General features: G+C 58.9%; 1 protein-coding gene across 1 annotated transcript in view; it reads right to left on the bottom strand.

The window, feature by feature from the left end:
- NKX6-3 (NK6 homeobox 3) overlaps positions 1-12,059 on the bottom strand; it is a 322,554-nt gene that overhangs the window by 21,019 nt on the left and 289,476 nt on the right. The window lies entirely within an intron of this gene.

The following is a 12,059-nucleotide window of genomic DNA, read 5'->3' as shown; positions in this document are numbered from 1 at the left end:
CCTGATGGGGCTTGTAGTCACAGCCGGACCGCCCTCCCACCTGGAGACCCTGCTGGCCTCCCGGCAGTGGCATTCGAGACGGCCCCGGGGTTTTGCGGGCGGTTGTCGCCCCGAAGGCAGGGCAGACTGGGCTCGGGGCAGCACAGGGATGCTGGCCGTGGTGCTCCCCTCACCTCTGCACTCGTGCCCTGTGGCTCTCGTTGGCACCAGGGGAGCCTCAGGCCCCGTGGGTTCAGGCTGGGGCGAGGGGCCTGCCTGCACTCCCCGTTGTCCCTGTGCAACACCCGGTCTGGAGGCAGCTGGAGGCAGCGGGATGCGAGCAGTGCATGCAGGCAGCAGGGTGGGCAGAGCTCTGGGCAGCCTGGAGCCCCAGCCAGCCCCTCTGCAGAGTAAGGCCCAGGGCAGATGTTTAAAGGGCCCCAAATCATCAGCCCCGAGTCCTTCCCAGGAGCCACCACTGCTGCAGTCCCTGCCCTTCCTGACCGTTTTCACCGAGGTTTGGAGCAGGAACATGGCAGCTCTAACACACAGCTCCCCAAAACTCTCAACATGCACTTCTGGCTTAGTCTCAGCTGGGGCCGCACTCAGTCCCCAAGCCAAAAGGCAGAGTGGGATATTGTCACACCAGTGAGCCCAGCGTGACTTCTGTACTCCCCAGTATGGAAGGCCAGCTCACAGAGCCCCAGTTTGGGCACGCAGACAAGCTCCCCCAAAGATGGACTGGCTCAGGGTAACACAGTGGTGCAGGGCACTCAGCCTCCATGCAGGAAGCATGTGGGAGCAGTCATGAGTCCAAGTCAGGGCATCCCAGGATGAAGACATCTCCAGTCAGCAGGGAAAGACCTGCCGAGGCAATGTGTGAGTGATTAAGTTATAAGAGGGAAGAGGACAGGCTGAATTAGCCCTGTCAGTCACTGGTGTTAGATTTGAACCAAATGCTGGGCATCCATCCCCAGGAGCAGCCTCCTCCTGCTTCAGGCAACCGTTCAGCTCCCCATGCCAAGACCTACGGAATATTTCCCTTTCACATTTGACAGATTTGTGGACAGGGAGAAGGGGGGAAGGTAACACACCTGCTGGGATGTTCTCCCAGCAAGCTGGAGATGGGAAATGTTTCAGTGATGGCAGAGCCAACCCAGCCCTACACAAGCACAACTCACCCAAGGTACATATAGGGTGCAGTCACCCATCCCCAGCCCTGCCTTCCTCATTGCCCAACAGCCAGGAGCTTTGGGCTGAAGGTGCCAAGGCTGCTGGGGAACCCACACCTGCTGGACCCTGCTGTCCATGACTCCCACTGGGCTTCTGCCCCAGACTTTTCTATGCTGGCTCCAAAACAGACCTTACAGGGCTGCAACCCCTCATGATGGACAGGCTCTGTGGCTGCTGGTCCTTTGGCATGGTTTTCTGCATGATTGCATCAACAGGGCACAAGTTCTTGGGCCTTTATCAATAAAGGTGCTTGGAAATGGCAGAAAATGGGCAAAACCATCCCCTGCTCCCGGGAGGCTCAAGGCTGCATCCTTGGCCCCAGCATCATGTCAGGGCTCAGCACAGAAGCGACCATGAGCTGTCACCATCTGGTGGCATAAGCTGTGCACAAGCAAGCCCTTCAGGATGGACAGGAAGAGGAATGACCTCCTGGAGCAGGTGGGGGTCTGCAAGGGGCATGGCTGAGCCTGAGGAGCAGCAGAGACCACAGAGCAAGCCAGAGCTCACTGCTGGCTCTTTCAGGGACATGAGGGGCTGGGGCAGTTCCTTGGCATCAGCAGCCCATGCTGAGCCCCTGCCCTTCTCCTGGACCAGGGCGGGAAGTGTGTGACCTGCAGGGCTCTTCCACAAACACATTTGCATTGGTGATGCAGTTTTGAGGCTTGGGAGGCCAGAGCTTGGAGAGCCTTGCCTTGGCTGAGGAGGAACAAAGGCATTTGGGGAGCAGCTTCCCTGGGACATGGCTCCCAGAGCCCACAGCCTTTGGCAGACCCCCCTTCCTCCCACAGCACACACAGGGGCTGTACCTGCTGGCATGCACCCTGCCCTCCCACAGGAGCACGCACATCCCAGCTGTGTCCCTGCACAGTCACACACACGTGTGCACACTGTAGCCCCTCCAGCCCCACGTGTGCCCATCTGCACGCTCAGCGCTGTCAGACTGCCCGCCTCCACTTGCCAGCCCAAGGCCACGGGGTGGCCTTCATCCTCCTCCTCCTCCTCATCTGCTGCCTCCACAAGCTGGCTCCCAGCTGCGGCATCGGAAGCAGCAAAATCCACCCCAGGCAAAGCTGACCCATCCCCGCAGCTGGGAGAGCAGCCCGTCCTCCCGGGCTGGCTCCCCCACGTCCCCGGAGTGCTTCCAGTGGGAACCGGACTGTGAAGAGGGGGCACAGAAAGGGCTGAGCCGGCGGAGGAGAGGCCCTGCACAATAGAGCGGCTCCCCCCTGACCTTGCCTTCCCCGTGAAAGATCTGCAGCTCTCCCCTCCTCCCCACTACAAAGGGGCTCCTTTCAGCCCCTAATTCTGCATTTAGAAAACAAAAGCAGATGCATCTAGTTTAGGTTTGGAGAGGGGGAGGCAAGAGCAAATGCTGAAGAACAAAGAGCTTTCCCTGACAGATCTGACTGACAAAGACTTTGTCAGCTCCATCTCTCCCTGAAAAGGCTGGAGCCCATCAGGGTGCGGGGCTCCTGGCAGGCAGCTGGCGGCTCCCAGCCCGGCCAGGCAGAGCACACGCGTGTGGGACGTGCCCCAGCCCCGCAGGGCAGAGCCGAACGTGCACATGTGTGCACTCGTGGTCACAGGGACGCAGCCTGGTCCTGGGGCTCGGGCAGGACACGCCTGTGTGTCCCCAGATGGGACCCAGCACCGAGGGCAGGCTGTGCCCGTGTCACCCTCTGTCCTAATCCCCAGGACGTGGCTGGTGTCTTTTCCCGCTCTGCCCTCACAGCCAGGCCGCAGGGTTTGCTCTGCACCCTGCAGGGATTCCAGGTGTGTTGCCTGGCCTTGACAAAGCACTTCCCATCATCTGGAACATCTGAGTCACAGAGAGCAGCCTGGCACGCTGCTCCAAGGCTGCCAGCTCGGCAGTGGCATGCAAGGATGGGGTTTGCTGATGCCACCTCTGAGAGAACTCGAGCCCCTCTCATGGGCCACTGTCCACTGTCCAGCCACGACTTTTGGACCCACACTGGCTTTTTCTTTTCTTGGTTTCCTCCCAACACCATAACCTCCCCCACCCGCCACTACTTGGCTGCTCCTCTGGGAAACACATTTTTTAGGAGCCCTTGCCTGCTAAACTGCCCAAACATCCTCTTCTTCGTGGAGGTGGGGACCTGTTCCAGGACGAGCAGTGCTTGGGACACCACAGTTGCAGTTTTAGGAGACCTGGCAGGAGCTGATTGAGCAAGTTCAGCCAGGGACAGCAGAACATCAATGCCACCCAGCCTTGCCTTCAAAGCACCCAGCCCAGCTGTTTTTGCCACTTCTTTGACATTCGTGTGGTATCTCATTTTAAATCACAGCTGATAAAAGCTCTCTGCCCCATCACAGGGCTGAGAGTCCTGGCAGCCTCTGCCTGGGACAGGGCAGCTCCTGATGGTCCTCACACATTGGGACTGACCCCTCCAGCCAGGCAGGAGCTCCTCTCCCCTGCAATTGTCACATGCCGAGGGGCTCATTAAGACATCACATGATATTTTATTGTCTGCAGACAGCAGTCAAGGCAGGCAATTCCCCCGCAGTGCTTGCAGCCAGGCCAGCACCCCTGCATGTCCCCAGACTGGTGTCTGCCTGTCAGGACAGGCAACCGCCCCCTCCCCAGGCAGAGGGAGAGGGGAGATGGGGATCAAGGGTGCTCAGGGCTCTGCATCCCCACAGGCACTCCTGGCACAAAGACAAATCCTTCCCCACACTGCCGGAGCTGCCAGGTAAAGGGCTGAGCTATCCCTCCCAAAAACCTGCTGCCCGAGAGTCCTGCCAGGCTCAGCTCCCTGCCGTGGGCAGTGCAGGCAGGCAGTTACTCACTGATGGTCCATCAAAGAGATCCTGCCCACGGGGAGGCTCTGATTTGCTGGGAGGTGAGCAGGTGCCCTTGGAAGTGCTGCGGGGCTCACGCTCATCGTGTAGGATGATTATCTACTGCAGTCTATCTCCTGTACTGGGAGAGCTTGACTTCTGCCCCCGATTGATTTGCAGGGGGAAATTAATTATGTTTGTTTGACATTGCCCCTCTGGCACTGAGGCTGAGCTGCTGTATGAATGTCATTCTGTTCCAGCCTGGCTTGCTCGTGGGGCTGGGATGTTTAATAAGCTGTCCCAGGGGACCGCCAGCTCTTCCCATCAGTTGCCTTGATGCTCAATGCATGCCGAGGCTTCTCAGGCTCCGTGGAAGTGCCCACACACCCAGGCAGGTTCAGAGGGCTGGGGATGGAGCAGTGCATCCCTGGGCTTGCTGCCTGTGGGCTGGAGAAAGGACGTCCTCTCTGGTGCTGCTCAGCTGCCCTGGTGACACCAGGACACCTGATGGCTGCCCAGGACAGCGACTGTCTCTAGAGCCAGGGCAGGGCCAGGACACTGCCCATCCTGTCCCCTTGGCTCTCCACCCTGAGAAATCCTCCTGCTATCTTTGGATTGGCCCCAAGAGATCTCCAGGGGCAGATAAAGGTGCTGAAGTCCATGAGAGCAGCAACAGCCACCTCCTCAGGCTGTTATCTCGTCTTCACAGGGGGAGGACGCTCCAGATAAGAAATGTCAGTAATTTACAGCCTTTATAGTGATACAGGCACAAGACAAATCACTTGGGGGTTCTCCTCAGATGAGGACTCTCTCCCCTTATCACACCCTTCCAGCAGTACCCGCAGCACCCACACATTGTCCCTCTCCCTGCTGGGAACCCGGGACGTGGGGACTGGTCCCTGGACCTGGTGGGATCCCTGTGAGTGTCCAGGGCAGGGCAGCCTGGGCTGGTGCAGAGATCTGTACGGACATGGGATTTGCCTCTCCCATTCCTGCGTGCGACGGGGATGAAAATGGAGCTGGCAGCTCCTTCTCTCAAGGCCAGATGCATTTCACCTTCTTGTTACTGCAAAGATTCTTCAGATGGATAATCTGCTAATGGCATTTTCTGCACGCTGTCATTTGGGAGCCCGACAGCAGCTCCTTCCAGTGGGAGACGGGCTGTCATTATGTGTCATTACCCACGGGCCATGATTCCTCTCCCACTAACTGGAGCTGCTTTTTTTCTTTCAAGTACTACTTGGATGTTTACAGGGAAAAAAGCCACAGCTGGGGACAAAACAGCCAGGATGAGGACTTTCCCCTGCAGGAGTATAAAGTGAAAGCAATGCAAAACAAACTCAAGCAGGTTTAGCACCCGGAAGGAAGGACCCAAGCAGATGGGTCCCTGTGCCCTGCCCAGGCTCTGATGAATGAGGGATCCAGTGGATCCCATCCCTAGAGCTGCTCTGCAATGGTTGGCATAAGGATGGGAAGCAGAGAAGCCAGAGCAGGATAGAGGGGTGGTGGTGGCTGCAAGGTGTAACTATGCTGCCTCCCCATCTTCCTCCACCTCATCCAGAGCTTTGGATCCCCTTGGATTTGAAAGCAAGTAGCCAGTTTTCCCTGGGCTCCCAGCACAGTCCCAGTCCTCTTTAACTCAAGGAGTTTTCTCCCAGTTCTCGGGCTGTTTCCTGTCTAGACAGCCCTGGAGAAGCCACTGTATTTATAGAGCAGGGCAGAGAGCTGTGCCCGCTTGCTCTGCCAAACCCACATGAGCCTGATGCTGCTGGCGAGGCCGGATGAAGATGCCTCCCACACGCTGGAAACAGGAGGAGGAGGAAGGCAAAGGAAACCACAGACAGACCCTAAACTCTCTCACCCCTCCAGATTGTAAATGGCTCCTCTCAGTGTCCAGAACTGCTGGAATCCTCTTGCCCTTTCCCTTATTCTCTGACAGATAGGTGTCAGGAAAAGAATGACTGCAGGGCACTTCCAGGTAAAGGTGACTCAGTCATCAGCTCTCCCCAGGGTCCTACCCTGACCAGCAGTTCTGGAGCAGCTGACTGGTGTATATATAGAGCAAGAGCTACACAAGTGCATGAAAGCTTTTTAAATTTGACTCATTGATTAATTCATTTGGGCTTAATTTGCTGGGGAGGAGCATCCCCTGGTACTTCCACCTGCCAATGTTTGCCTTCATTCACCCTCGGCTTGGCTGCTGAGCTGTGGAGGGCTTAGATCCTGTTTTAGCTGATGCTAGAGGACACAGAGCACAACCTGGCTCAGAGGATGGTCCTGGCAGAGGTTCCTGGCTCACAGGGAGCTGTTGCAGGGGGGTTTGGTGCCCAAAGGGTGGGAGCCCCCCTTCCTGCTCTGAGCGCTGAGAGGTGACTCTGCAGGACTCAGAAATGTGCAAAGCCCCTTCAGCATTCCCAGCCCTTCCCAGCCTCTGCTCTGCAGCCCTGGGGGCTCTGAGCATGGGGAATGAGAGGAACAGAAGCCAAACTGGGTTTCCAGGAAGCTTCTCCATGATAGATTTATAGACATGGTGCCCTTTTTACAGGAGTTCATGCTGGAAACAAGCTGCAGATGCTCTCCTTCGGGTCTCCAGCAACGAGTCCAGGTTTACTGCTGCCGCCTCACGGCTGTGCTTGGGCTGGGGCCCGGTGGCTGTGCCCACCCCTCCCCGTGCTGCAGCTCCTGGGGACAGTGTCACTGAGCTGAGCCCAGCTGATGGCACTGCCTGGGGTAGCCCCGTGTCTGTCACCCTCCTGGCAGCCGTGTCCCCGTGGGGCCAAGCCCCATGCCCAGCCGGGGGCAGAGGTTTTCCCTGTCTCAGGCTGTTCCTGAGAGATGCCAAGGTGCAGGGAGAGTGTGCTGGGCAGCCTCAGGGTTGGATTTGGCAAGGGACATGGGGTGATGGCTCAGCAGTGCGGGGTTAGCAGACGCACTTGATGATCCCAGGGGTATTTTCCAACCTAAATGATTCCTTGATTCTGTGAATTCCCCAGGGAGCTCAATGGCTAAGCCTGTGTAGTCGTGGGGGAGGCAGGTGATGCTCCAGCCTCTCGGAATGTGAAGTGCCCTGTCACACAGGCTGAGTGACACGAGGGGTGACCCTGCCGTGGGTGGCAGCCCGGCCGCTGACCCGCTGCAGCCCCGTCCTGCCAGCGCCCCAGCTCCAGACGTGGCGAGTCCTGGCTCGGTACCAAAGGCGAATTCATGCCGAATAATCATGCAAATCTCTTGCCCAGGAGCCGAGGGTGGTGCCCCCAGGGGCTCGCTCTGGCTGACAGAGTCTCTGGGCAAAACAGCCGCTTCCCTCCAGCGGGCAGTTCCAAGGCTGAGGATGCAGCAGGCAGCATTGCCTGCTCTGGGGTTCTCCTTGGCCCTGGGGATCACCCTGTGTCCAACCTCAGAATTTTGGGTGGTCCCGAGGACCGGGAGCTCCACAGGTGCTCTGTGTGTGTGGACTCCAATGCTTGGAAGGTGTTCCCTGAAGTATTTGGGGACAATTTGCACCCCACCATAGCACTTCCCATGCTCCTGCCATGCAGTGAGCAGCTGCAGGCCCAGTAAATGCTGAGCCACTGGCAACTCCCAGAATTTCCCCAGAACTGCTGTTTGGTCCTGTGGTGAGCAGAGAAGCCATGGAAAGGGTCCCTGGAGCATGCCAAGTGCTGGGGCAGGGCTTGCAGAGTCTCCTGCTTGCCCTGTCAGAGCTCCAGCACCATCAGCACATCCAGCAGGCTCCAAGGCTGGATAAGGTCGGGAAAATTTCGAGGCTGGGGCCAGGAGCATCCTGCCTGCCCTGCCTGTGTGTGGAGCTGTCAGTGCATTGGGCAAACTAAGGAGATTAGCTCTGGGATTGGAGCCGGTGTGAAAAGTGACTCCCGTTTTGAAAGGATAAAGCTGCTTTTCTCTCCTGTGCTCCAGGACTGCAGAAGCAGATTCAAGGTTTAATCCCTTCCGCCTGATCCTGCTCGTTAGACATAATGTAATTAACAGGCGAGGAGCTGCAAAGCTGCTTGTGCTCCAGGGTCACATCGGAGAACAACAGGGCACCAACTGCCGCAGGCAGGGCGGGCAGCGCAGGAATTCGGGGAGCTCGCTCATGCGGAGGGGGCACGTGGCCTGAAGGGAGGGACCCTGGTGCTGACAGATGGGGGAAAGAGCCACCTGCAAACCCCGAGGCGTCGTCCCTGTCCTGCTGCTGCCTCTTGGCACATGGCCTCTAGGCTGGACCACCAAACCCTCCTGGGCTGGGCTGGGGGTCCCCCATCCTTGGGGGGATGCAGTGACTTCTCCCCACAAGAAATCAAGGGGGAAGGGTCGGGACTGGGCAGGGAGCCCCTGGGCTGCCCCCTTTGCCCCGGCCCCTCCCCACCTGTCACACTCCAGCTCTGCGGCCCTGCTGGAATAAAAGGCCCCATTTATTTGAGTTGTGCTAAATAAGTCGGCACAGCCTGACTGGCCTGGCTGAAGACACCCCTGGCTGTCCTCGGGAATGTCCCGGGGTGCCAGCTCCAAAGGCAGCTGTGGTGGGCCTTAGATCTTTATGGCCAGTAAAGGGGTCCGTGGCTAATTTATGCCCCTCCTATAATTTACAGCCTCTTTACAGCTGCTGTAAAATGACCTATAAATCACAGGCAACATCATAGTGCGGGGACAAAGCCCCGGCATCGTCACCTGCCAGTTGGCCGAGCCGGCGGTGGGTGGAGCCCACGGCAGGTACATCCCCGCTGCAGCCAGGCACTGGGAGCACTGGGAGCACTGGGCAGGGCTTGTCTGCCAGCTGCAGCCCCCTTGGGACCCCGACTGTGGCTCTCGGCATTGCCACTCCCTGTCCTCGATTCTCGGCTGCCTGGGACGGGGTGTCCCCAGCGCTGTCCCCACCAGCTGGCACCCTTCGATGCCTGGCCCAGGAACGGCGGATGCCGAGTCGGGGGTCCTGGGGCACCGTGGGCTCGGCTGGGGCTCAGGGGGAGCTCGGTGGCCTCGCACAGCGGCGCCGGCAGAGGCTGCGCTCGCAGGAAGGGCTGACTCCGTCCTTGTGGGAGGAAGCGCAGAGCCCCGGAGCCGCGGGCAGGAGGTGGTTTGTGCTCGGGCTGGAGCCGAGCCCCCGGGCTCGCCCCGGCCCTGCCGCTGCCCACGCGGCACAGCCGGGGCTCCTCTTGCGCAAATTCCCGGGGCGACGAGGACGGAGCTGAGCTGCCAGGACGGGCCTGACAGAGCCTGTCTGTGTGCCCAGGTGGGAGAGCAGAGCGGGGGCCCTGCGGCACCCCCGTCCTGGCGTCCAGCGCTGAACGCTGCCGGGCTCTGCCGTGGGTGCTGCTGGGCTCCTCCGGGGGATTCTAGAGGATGCAGAGGGGCAGGGGTTACCCACAGCTCCACAGAGCCAGCCTTGGCCACTCCACCCCGCTGCAGTGGTTATTTAAACTCCTCCAAACCCCATCTACGCTGCAGGATGATGGGTCCGTGGCCCTGGCACGCAGCCAAACAGCCTGGGGCCGTGTCCTCGGCTTGCACCTGTGTCCCATTCCTAAAAGCCAGGCTTGGCTCTAGTCCTCCTCCTTGCCCAGGCTTTAAATAGCGACCTGCTCGCTGTGTTTCTGTATATATATGTATATATTTATGTGCACCAATTACAAACTAAAGCGGTGTGCAGGAAAACACAGTGGGTGTTTTAGGTGACAAACATTCTAGAGGGACAATGGCCCAAGTTTACATCTGGTGTGACAACTTGGAGGCCCCTGGCTGCTGCCTGGTGGTGTTGGACCCCAGTTTGGATAGAGATGCACAGGATGGGGGCTCCTCCCAGGCCTGGGAAGAGCAGGGACCTGCAGTGTTGGTGGCTGGAGGGACAATGGGAGTGCCCAGCATGGGAATGGCAGAGGGACTGGGAAGGACTGGGGAGGTGGGATTAAACCAGTGGCCGCGCTGCCCCAAGGGCCCCAGCGCTCCGCTCTGCACGGAGCAGCTCAGGCCCCGCAGGGATGCCCTGCCTGGCTGCTGGGAGCCCTGTGCTGAGTCCGGCAGGGCTCTGGCAGCTGTGCCAAAACCAGCGGCAGCGGGAAGAGGGGAGAGGTTTGGCTCTCAGTTGCCAGACCACAAAAATATTAGTTGGGCAGGAGGGGACTGCCCAGGGACACGTCCGGTGCTCTCCAGCCACAGTGGGCTGCGGCTGCATCCGGCGTGGTGGGACACGGCAGGGAGGAGCGGGCTGGGGCCGGGGCTGCTGCATTGAGGATGCTGGGAGGCATCTGGGGCCGGGCCACGGACCGCATTTCTGAAATGTTTTAGGTTATTCTGGTTAAAAAACAACAAACCAGAAAGTGAAATTTTATCTGTGAGAGAGAATGTGAAGTTTCAGTGAAAATTCTGCAGATGTTGTGTCCGTGTTTGTTTTGACCCAAAGGCCAGACTGGTGTGGGAACACCCTGGTGCCTTCCCACTGCTCCTGCTGCTGTGCCTCATCCCACTGGGATGGGACTCACTGGGGCAGGAGTGACCTGCACCCCTCTCCCACTCCCACACAGCTCAGGCCCGGGTAACAGCTCCTGGACTCCTGCAGGTTGGTTTTTTTTTTTTTTAATCTGGGTGTTTTGCTGTTTCCTTTGTTAGGACAAAGGCTCCAGCAGTGCCAAGTTATCCCTGCAGATGCTGCAGCTGCCTGGGCACCTGGGAAGCTGCCACTTGGCTCCAGACCCTGGCAGCTCCAGGAGAGGGAAGCAGCCAAACCCATTCCTGGCACAGCTGCCCAGGCAGCGGTGCTGGAGCAAGAACTGGTTGTGCTGCACAGCTTTCATGGGACTGTGAGGCATGGAGGTGCCCCGGCCCTGCCACCCTCCCCATGGCACAGAGTTGTGCCTCTGATGGGTCCTGGCATGGCCTGACCCACTGTGAGGAGCTGGGCTGGGGGATAAAACCCAGTTTGGCCACTCCTCTGTCCCAGTCTTGCAGAGCTGGAACTGGGGCTGCACTGGGCTGAAATCCGGCATGAGGGGCAGGGCAGCATCACATAATGCCACCTTCCCTCCCTGCAGTGACGGCAGCTGGACCCTCCAGGGGTCCCATGGGCAGGAGGGGGCCCCTTTGCCTTGGTTTGCCCCAGCAGGAGGAAGTGTGCACAGGGCGTTCCTGCAGGGATGTGCTTCCAGAGCAAAGCTCCTAATTAGAAGGGCCGCCCTGCACTGTAATTTAAGATGAACTCAACAGACATGTCTAATTTGTGGCTGGGAACAGATTTAACCTGCAGGATGGGCACTAGGAACCTGCCAGCCCGGCCCATGGCGAGCTGTGGGTGCGGTGTCCCTTGGCTGTGCACTGGGGGCACAGCCTGGGCTCACGGGGCTGGCGCTGGCAGCAGGGACCCCCACCCTCAACCCCGGGGTGCAGCTCCTGCTCAGGGCTCCCCCAAGCACTGAGCAAGGCAAGGGGTGCCCCGCAGCAGCCGGGCTGTGGGCAAGGCTGGCTCAGCCTCCCCTGGGGTTCTCCAGGGTTCGGGAGGTGCTGGGTGTGTCAGCCCCTGCCGCTCTCCTTCCTACCCTGGTCTGAAACACAAAAGGGAAGGAGGGAGGTAAAGGGAAAATGATGTCACAAAAATTGCAGGAGGGACAGAGGGAAACTCAACAGACATGTTACTGGAAGCGGAGACACCCAAAGTTTTCCAAGCAGCTCTTGCCAGCACTGCTCACTGCGGAGTGGGAACCTCGCTGCAGCCCAGCTCTCCGGAGGCTGCTCACGTATTCCCACAACTGGGCTGCTCCCAGCACTTGCCTCTGCTTGGCCTTTTCTGATGAATTACTGAACAGTGACGCTGTGTCACTGTGACACCCCAGTACCTGCCATGTCTCTGGCAGCTGGGAGCTGATGAGCTGCCACGTCCTGATCCCTGGACCAGAAGGTTGTGGGTTCCAGCAGCAGAACCTGTTTTCCCTTCTCTGCTTTGCCTCACCAGCAGACAGCTGAAAATACTCTTTTCCCTGGAGCATGACCCCACTTCTGGAAACTTGTCCATCTCCCAGGTGAAGCTGTTTTGCAAAGCATTGGCAGAGCTGCTTGGA

The sequence above is a fragment of the Anomalospiza imberbis genome, chromosome 28 (assembly GCF_031753505.1).
Source record: "Anomalospiza imberbis isolate Cuckoo-Finch-1a 21T00152 chromosome 28, ASM3175350v1, whole genome shotgun sequence".
NCBI lineage: Eukaryota > Metazoa > Chordata > Aves > Passeriformes > Viduidae > Anomalospiza > Anomalospiza imberbis.
Note: the sequence above shows the minus strand (reverse complement) of the source record. Positions and strands in the feature narration are given on the sequence as shown.